Raw genomic sequence first — 9,355 nt, 5'->3', positions numbered from 1 at the left:
AGTAAAAGGAAAAGGAAGAATGGAGGAGAGGAAATTATTAAGGAAAGCAAAGGTAGAAAGTAATTCCAAAGAAAGAAAGAAATGATTTTTCATCTTTTGAGATATACTTCATATTAAGCAAAATATAGGCAGTAATTTTATTTCATGGATAAAATTTTAAAACCATTGAGGATGATGAGAAAATTTAAAGTGTCTAGAAAGATAAAAACAGGTTTTGTACAAAGAAATGGAAATCTAATTGGCATCACACTTCTCATCAAAAACAATGTATGTTAGAAAACACTAGAGGAAAATGTTGACTAGTGCTATTTTCATGTAAAAACTCTGACATACACATACCTCAAAGTAAATGATGTGGAAGATCATGTAACAAGATGCTAAAATGGTTTTAGATAAATCACTAAGACGTCCCAAGGTGAGATTCTGGGTCAGAATGAAATTTTCAAAGGAGGTGAGCAAAATCCAGTTATATGACCCTTACATCCTCTGCCCAAAAGAAAGATAAAAAGGATTGGATTTAGAGAGGAAGTAAGTAGAGAAGTTTTGGAGAACCCCACCCCCCAAAAGAAAAAGAGTTCAACAAAGATGACTTGAAGAGCTTACTAGGTGAACCTCCAAGAATATAAGGGACACAGGGTATCTGATTCCATTGTAAGAAATCTAAAAGACAAGACATGGTTTGTGAAATGCTTTCAGGATGGAGTAAAGGGGCAGGCTTTGCAGTACAGCCTATATCAGAGAAAAGGATGCGGAAGTGTGTCCTGAAGCTCTAACTGTGAGCCATGTGAAAGAGAGAGCAGGCATGGAATAATCTTAGGTTCTATCCAAAAGGACCCTGGATGACAGACGGATCATATACAGAGCAACTGTAGATATCACTGAATGTCTATAGATCCCAGAATGTCTATAGAACAGAGATGGATTTGCCCACATCAGAGAAAGTGTACCTGAGAGTCTCAACCATGCTCTAGAAAAGAAAGAAGCAGATTCAAACATCTTCTAAGTTGACAGAGTTCTACTGGTCGATCGCTACAACAGTAGTAGTTAAGTCAGAAATTTCCTGCTCCCTTGCCTCGGTTCTCCCTACTTCAATTCAGAGACCATCAACAGCAAGGTGGAGGAGCATGAGTAGAAGGGCCAGCAAGAGAAAAAGTAAAGAAAGCCCACCCTATAATGGCAGGCTTCCCACCAACCCAAGGACTGAGTTGGATGAGAGGTAACTTAAGGAGGTTAAAAGTTGTCTCCTACACAGGGATAAACATTTTAAGTTATTAAACCCAGATTGTGTTGGAGATTTGAAGTACCAAAGGTTTTACTACTGAAGAAAAATAAAAAACTAGATGGTGTGTCTGGTCTTTGTTGAAAAGCAGGGGACACCTTAAAATAGATTTAAAGGCATAGAGAGAAAGAAAAGTTGTTTTGTAATTACCTCTCTGAAACTGTGTTTGTTCTCAATTTTGCCATTACAATTTTAAAAGGGGACAAGAAAAAGATATATTTCACAACCACTGAAAGTAGGCACGTGCCAATTATAATACCAGAGAAAATAGAATTTAAGGTGAAAAGTATTAAGTGAGATAAAATCTTATTGGTAAAAAGTCGAATTCATCAGAAAAATATTGAGTCACAAACCTCCAGGCACCCAAAAGTATAACTTTGATACATATTAAACTAAAACTAATAGAAATTCAAGAAGTAATTGAAATAGATGTATAGGTTTTATATATGCAAAAATAATTTATATTCCATTCAAAATTCAATGAAACATTCCCCAACATTAACCCTTTATTAGACCTTCAAGTATATTTCAACAAGTTTCTCAATTCAAAAGTCATGTAAGCCATGTTTTCTGGAAACAAACAATTATGCTTATTCTAAATAACTATGATTATAGAGGAAATCCAACCGGAAATTACAAATACTTAGAAATAAATAATGAGAGCAATGTGTGTGTGTGCACACAGACGTGTGTGTAGCCATATTCTGTAAAGTGATACATGAAAATTTCTAATATTAAATATATTTTTATGAATCCATAAAGAAATGAGTTATGCATTCATTTTAAGAAGGTAGACAAAAACAACAATGAAATATTAAAAAAATAAAGGGAAGAAATTAAGAGAGAAAAGTGAAGATTAACCATGTAAAAAAACAAAAGCATAAGCCAGGTCATGAAACCAAATCTCATTCTTGGGAAAGACCAATAAATACAAAGTCTTTGGTAAATCTGATCAAAGAAAGAAGAATACAGTTCATAGGATGCCTGGATGGCTCAGTCAGCTGAGTGTCTGACTCTTGATTTCAGCTCAGGTCGTGATCCCAGGGCTATGGGATTAAGCCCCGTGTTGGGCTCTGCGCTGTGTGTGGCCTGCCCAAGATTTTCTCTCTCTTTCCCTCTCCCCCTCTTTCCTGCTTATGCGCGCATGCTCTCTCTTTCTCAAAATTAAAACAAAGACTGCATTTCACAGTTTTTGACAAATGTGTAGTCTCATGCACCCACCATTACCATATCACACAGAATACAATCACTGTCCTAAATATCTCCTGTGTTCCACTTATGTATCCCTTCATCCCCCAGAAACCCTGGCAACCAGTGATCCGTCATTATAATATCATTTAGAGTACTTTCACTATCCTACAAACCTCCTATGCTCTACCTGTTCATCTCTCCCCACCACAACCTCTGGCAAACAGTAATCTTTTCATTATATCCAAAGTTTTGCCTTTCCCAGAACGTCATATAATTGAAATCCTACAGGGTGTAGCCTTTGCAGACTGTCTTCTTTCGCTTGGCAATATGCATTTAAGTTTCCTCCATATCTTTTGGTGGCTTGAGAACATATTTCTTTATATGCTGAATACTATTCCTTTGCGTGGGTATACCGCAGTTTGTTTATCCAGTCATCTATTAGAGGACTTGGTTGTTTCCAGTTGCGGCAATTATGAATAAAACTGCTGTAAACATTCATGTACAGATTTTTGTGCAAACATGTTTTCGACTCATTTGGATAAATGCCTGAGAGTGCAATAGCTGGATTCTTTGGTAAGCCTGTGTTTACCTTTGTAAGAAACTGCTGAACTTTCTTCCAAAGCGGCTGAGGCATTTTGCATTCCCCTGAAAGTTTCTGTTGCTCCATACCCTTGCTGGCATTTGTTGTTGTTAGTATTTGGATTTTAGTTATTCTAATAGTTGTGTGATGGTATCTCATTGTTGTTTTATTTTTTTTAATATTTATTTTTGAGAAAGAGAGAGAGAGATCAAAGAGAGAGGAGAGAGAGAATGCCAAGCAGGCTCTGCCTGTTAGCGCCAGCCTGACACAGGGCTGGATCCCACTAACCATGAGATTATGACCTAAGCCGAAATCAAAAGTCGTCTGCTTCGTTGGCTGAGCCACCCAGACACCCCTCTCATTGTTGCTTGAGTTTGCAATTCCTGAATGACATGTGATGTTGAACATCTTTTCATAGGTTTATTTGATACCTGTATATCTTTCTTGGTGAAGTGTCTATTCAGATCTTTTGCCCACAGTTTTAATTGGGTTGTTTGTTTTCTTATTACTGAGTTTTAAGAGCAGTTTGCAGATTTTGGATACAAGTTCTTCATTGGATGTAGGTTTTACAAGCCTTTTTTCTCAATATGTGTCCTGTCTTTTTTTTTTCTCTTAACAATGTCTTTCATAAAGCAGAATATTTTCGCTTAAATGAAAGTTGACATCAACTTTTTTTTTCATAGATTGTGTTTTTGGTGTTATATCTAAGAATTCATCTTCAAACCCAATGTATATCTTTTTCCCGGATTATCTCCTAGAAGTTTTATATTTTTTACTTTACATTTAGGTTGTTTTCGGAAAGGCAAAATGTCTGTGTCATTTTTTTCTTTTTTCTTTTTGTCCTATTCTATTCTACTCTATTCTACTCTATTCTGTTCTATTCTGTTCTATTCTATTCTATTCTATTCTATTCTATTCTATTCTTCTATTTTAGAGCACATGAGCAAGCAGGAGAGAGGCAAAGGGAGAGGGAGAGAATCTTAAGCAGGTTCCACTCTCAGCATGAAGCCCAATGCGGGGCCCAATCCCACGACCCTGGGATAATGACCTGAGCCAAAATCAAGAGCTGGCCACTTAACTGACTGAGCCACACAGGCACCCCTGTGTCATATGAGTTTCCATATAGACTTCCATTGGTTCCAGTGCCCTTTGTTAAAAAGATTATCCTTTTCCAATTGAATTGCTTTTCTTTCTTGTCAGAGATCATTGGCCATATTTTCGTGGATCTATTTCTGGGCTTTCTATTCTGTCCTGTTAATCTGTGTTTTATTCTGCCAATACCACACTGTCTTATTTACTCTGGCTTGAATAGTTAAGTCTTGAAGTCAGGTAGTATCAGTCTGCTAACTTTGCTATTCTTCAATATTGTGTTGGTTATTCTGTGTCTTTTACCTTTCACTATAAACTGTGCCATCATTTTGTCAATATTCACAAAATAATTTACTGGGCTTTTGTTTGAGATTGCACTGAATCTTTAAATCATATTGGGAAGAACTGATACATTAACAATATTGAGCTTTCCTTTGCTTGCTGGACTGTCAATTACTGATACAAGAGTTCTGAAGTCTTCAACTATAATAATGGATTTGTCTATTGCTCCTTAAAATTCTATCAGTTTTTGCCTCATGTATTTTGGTTAAGGTTTGTTAAGTCTTGGAGAAATGACCCTTTCATCATTACGTATGACTCTCTTTATCCCTGAAAATTATCCTTGGTTCTGAAGTCTGCTTCATCTGCCATTCATATAGGCACTTTAGCTTTCTTTGATTAATATTAGCATGGTGTATCTTTTTTCATCTTGTACTTTTTTTTTTTCATAGCATCATAAGTCATAACGTCCTCCCCTTTGAGAGAAGCGTGGTCATACAATCACTTTTGGAGACACCTCAAAGATTGTCTGGCACTTTGGTACAGAAAGGATTGGTCCAATTTCTTGCTCTCTTGGGATACTGTTGGTGGCTCAAACCCACCCTGGGCTAGGGTAGGGCAGAAGATAGATAGGAAGGGGGTCTGGGACAGATGGGCAGAGCATGAGTGTGTGCTCAAGTTTTTGTCAATAGAGATGGTCGATCCTAGGTGGATGCTGGGATGGCAGAGGGCACCCTGAGGGCTCAAGCTGGGTGATGTTACTATGGTAGCCTTCTTTTGCCCAGTCCACCAGCTCACTTCTCTGGAATCACAGCTGGCTTTCCTTCGGGGTCCCCTCCATGAGGTACTGGCATAAATGACATTCCCACAGCTTCACGGACCAGTCCGGGCTGTTTTGGGGAGCCTCACTCTCCCATCAGTCCTCCTGTGCCCACCCTTCAGGCTGTGCCCTGATGTGAATGTTGAAATCTGTGAAGGTGTCAGGAACAGCCTTAGCTAAGTTGGTGTAGACTTCCTTGGGGCCTTCCCAGACCATGGCCACCAGGGGGGCAGTAGCTGATGAGGGCTGGGTAGAAGGTCTTCCTCTGTAGGTTATGGTAGAGCTCAACAAGGATGCTTTCTGGCACCTGTGGCATCTCCACCCCCCACCAGCTTGTAGCCCCTTTTCTCCAAGCACTGGATTACATGCCTGCCCCAGTGAGTCACTGCTGCAACCCTCCTCACCAGAGTCTGCTTCAGGTCCAGGAGGGCCCTCCTGAGCTGAGGTGCACAAGCAGCCTCTACCAGGGGCAGCGGGCTGCTGAGAAGGCTCCATAGCACCGTGCACCAGAAGAGAGACCACTCATGACACTTGACCTTGTTGAGCCGGCCTGACCCAGCTGCCTGAGGCCCCCTCCATCCATTTACTTTTAATCTATTACTTTATAGTTGAAATGGGTTTCTTGCTGAGCTGGGCCTGGTTTTTGTTTGTTTTTAATCCATGCTAACGGTGTCTGTCTTTTAACTGGTGAATTTAGACCATTCACATTTAAAATGATTATTCATACAGTTGGATAAATTAACTGCCCTGTTTTTACCATTTCCTACTTATCGCTCTTTCTTTGTTACTTTGTTATCTTCATATTGTTTTCTACCTTCTCTGATCCTGATCGTAATTCAGCTTTTTTTTTTTTTTTAAAGGAATCTCTACACCTATCTTGAGGCTGGAACTCACCACCCGGAGATCAAGTTGTGTGCTTTTCCAACTGAGCCAGCCAGGCACTCCTAATTCAGCTTTTTATGTGATTTGATTTTCTCCCCTTCCTTAGCATACCAATCACACATTTTTAAAAATTTTTAATGGTTGCCCTAGAGTCTGGCAATGTACATTTAGTAATCGAAGCCCATTTCTGAATGACACTAGATCACTTCACAAGTACTGCAAGGTACTCTCTAACAGGGCATTTCCAATCTTTTTTCTTATTCCTTAGAACATTGCTGTCATTCATTTCACTTATCCATAGGCTTTAATCATCCAGTGCATTATTGCTACTATTATTTTGAGCAAGTTACTTTTTAGATCAGTTATCAAAATGAAGTCTTTTCTTTTACTTTAATCGATTCCTATTCTAATGTCCTTTCTTTCTTCATGTAGACTGAATTTTCTTACCTGTATCATTTTCCATCTCTCTGAAGAATTTTTTTTAAACATTTTCTGAAAGGCAAGGCTACTGTCAACAAATTCCCTCAATTTTTGTTTGAGAATGTCTTTATTTTTCCTTAATTTTTGAAGGACAATTTCACTGGATATAGAAATCTAGGCTGATAGGTTTTTTTTTCCCCCAATACTTCAAATATTTCATTTACTGTCCTCCTGTTTGCATGGTTTCTGAAAAGAAGTCTGATATAATTCTTACACTTTTTCTTCTATAGTAAAGATTTTTTTCTCTCTGATTTCAAAACTTTTTAAAATGTTTATTTATTTATTTTGAGAGAGAGAGAGAGAGTGCAAGCAGGGTAGGGGATGAGAGAGAGGGAGAGAAAGAATCCCAAGCAGGCTCCATGCCACCAGCACAGAGCCTGATGTGGGGATCAATCCCATGAACTGCAAGATCATGACCTGAGCCAATATCAAGAATTAGATATTTAAATGACTGAGCCACCCAGGCACCCCCTTTTTTAAAATATTTGTTTATTTATCTATTAGAACTTTTTATTTGTTTATTTTTGTTTTTGTGTTCTGCAGCTTAACTATAAGATACCTAGGTGTAGGGTGTATGTGTGTGTGTGTGTGTGTGTGTGTGTGTGTGTGTGTTTATTTATCCTGCTTGGTGCTCTCTGATCTTTGATCAGAGGTTTGGTGCTTGTTACTAATTTTGGAAAATTCTCTGTCACTATTGCTTCAGATATTTTTCCTGTTCCTTTTTTTCCTCTTCTTTCTGGTATTCCTATTATAGGTGTCTTACGACCTTTGTAATTGTCCCCAAATTCTTGGATATCTGTTCCTTTTTTTAAAGACTACTTTCTCTCTGCTTTTCAGTTTGGGAAGTTTCTGTTAACATGACTTCAAATCTTACACCACTGATCACTGATTATTTCCTTAGCTGTTTTCAGTCTACTGATGAACCATCAAAGCATTCTTCATTTCTGTTACCTTTTTTTAATTTCTAGCATTTAGTTTTGATTCTTTCTTAGTTTCCATCTCTCTGCTTACATTACCCATCTGTTCTCCTATGCTGTTAACTCTTCCATTAGAGTCCTTAGTATATTAACCAGAGTTATATTAAATTCCTGGCCTGATGATTTTAAAATCTGTCCTTTCTGAGTCTTGTTCTGATGCTTGCTTTGTGTCTTGAGACTGTGTTTTTGTTTTTTGTTTTTTGTTTTACCTTTCTTAACTTGTATCTTGTACCTTTTTATTGAAAGCTGGACATGATGTATTGGTTAAAAAGCCAAGGCAAACAGACCTTTCTTGTCAGGTATTATATTTATCTGGCTAGAAGCTAGGCTGTTTTTATTGTTTGCTCTTTCTGCAGGTGTCAGAGGTTAAAATTTTGTCTGGTGTCCTTGTTTTGGTGTCCTGTGTTGCCTTTGGGTTTCTCTAAAGATTCCTTTTTAAATAGAATCTGAGCATTGCAGGGGTGCCTGTGTGGCTCAGTCAGTTAAGTGTCTGACTCTTGATTTTGGCTCACATCATGATCTCATGGTTCATAGGTTTGAACCTTGCATCAGGCTCTGTGCTGACAGTGTGGAGCCTATTTGGGATTCTCTCTGTACCTCTCTCTCTGCTTCTCCGCTGTTCTCTCTCTCTTTCTCTTTCAAAATAAATAAATAAGCTTAATAAAAAATTTAAAAAGAGAATCTGAGCATTGCAGTTCTTTCTCCTATACTTCCCTGTTATTATAAAGGAGTCCTGTTGCTGTGACAGTAAGGTGTGAAGGGGGAGTGTTCTATGACCGTACTATTAGATCTCAATCTTTCAGTGGACCTGTGCCCCTGGCCTGTGATCTTTACAAGTACTTGTCAGCTTTTTCTGTCCCTTTGGTGAGACAGGAAGGCTTGATGGCACTGGAATTGTGCATGACTTCCTCCCATCTGACAAACTGGAGGGAATTGGTTCTGGGAACTTCCCTTGCCGCATATCAGTTGGGGTCTGGTAAGATAACTTTTCTTGAAGGAAGCTCTTTGTTAACAGAGAACAGAATGATGTGAGCATATTGCAGAATGGTTACTTTCCCCCTTCCTTTGTTAGAACACCAGATAGTTGTCTCTGACCTTCACTGTAAGAAGCTGGTGGGGCTTATAAGGGTAAGACTTACAAAAGTGTGGAGACACCCTTAATATTTGGCTTTTAGGAGTTTTTATTTCTTAAGCTAGTCCATGCTTAGCCTCCAGCAACTGATCAACTGCCATTTATATGTTCCTGCTAGTTGCTGGATGCAGTGGCTTCTGTTCCCAATAAGCTGTAATTCTCTCTCCCTCTCTCTCTCTCTCTCTCTCTCTCTCTCTCTCTTTCTCTCTCTCTGTGCCTTCAGTTGTGAGGGCAGCAGTTTGTCCTGTGGTCTCAGTCTTCTGAAGGATCCAAGAACAGTTGTTGATTTTTAGTTTGCTCAGCAATTTTGTTGTGAGGATTGAAGTGATGGCTTTCAAACTCTTTACGTGTTAGACCCAGACTGTTTCATTGATAAATTCTACTAAACTTAAAAGAACAGATCTTAATGATATAAAATTACTGACCATCATAAAAATGCAATGATTTCAAAACAATATACAAATTTATTATAACTCTTATACAAATACTAAAGTTACACAAAAACGGAACATTGTAAGTTCATCTGTCTTAGGAACCTAGAGGTAAATGTCCTAAATAAAATATTTAAAGCTGATCAGTCAGATTTTTTTTTAATCACTACTTTTCCTTTAAAAAATATTTTTGGAGAAACACCTTAGCTTTCCTA

The 9,355-nt window shown here is 38.3% G+C and overlaps 1 pseudogene; it reads right to left on the bottom strand.

Moving 5' to 3' along the window:
• Nucleotides 1–5,103: 5,103 nt before the first annotated feature.
• LOC109491658 lies at nt 5,104–5,733 on the bottom strand (annotated as a pseudogene).
• Between the last annotated feature and the right edge of the window lie 3,622 nt (nt 5,734–9,355).

The sequence above is a fragment of the Felis catus genome, chromosome C2 (assembly GCF_018350175.1).
Source record: "Felis catus isolate Fca126 chromosome C2, F.catus_Fca126_mat1.0, whole genome shotgun sequence".
NCBI lineage: Eukaryota > Metazoa > Chordata > Mammalia > Carnivora > Felidae > Felis > Felis catus.
Note: the sequence above shows the minus strand (reverse complement) of the source record. Positions and strands in the feature narration are given on the sequence as shown.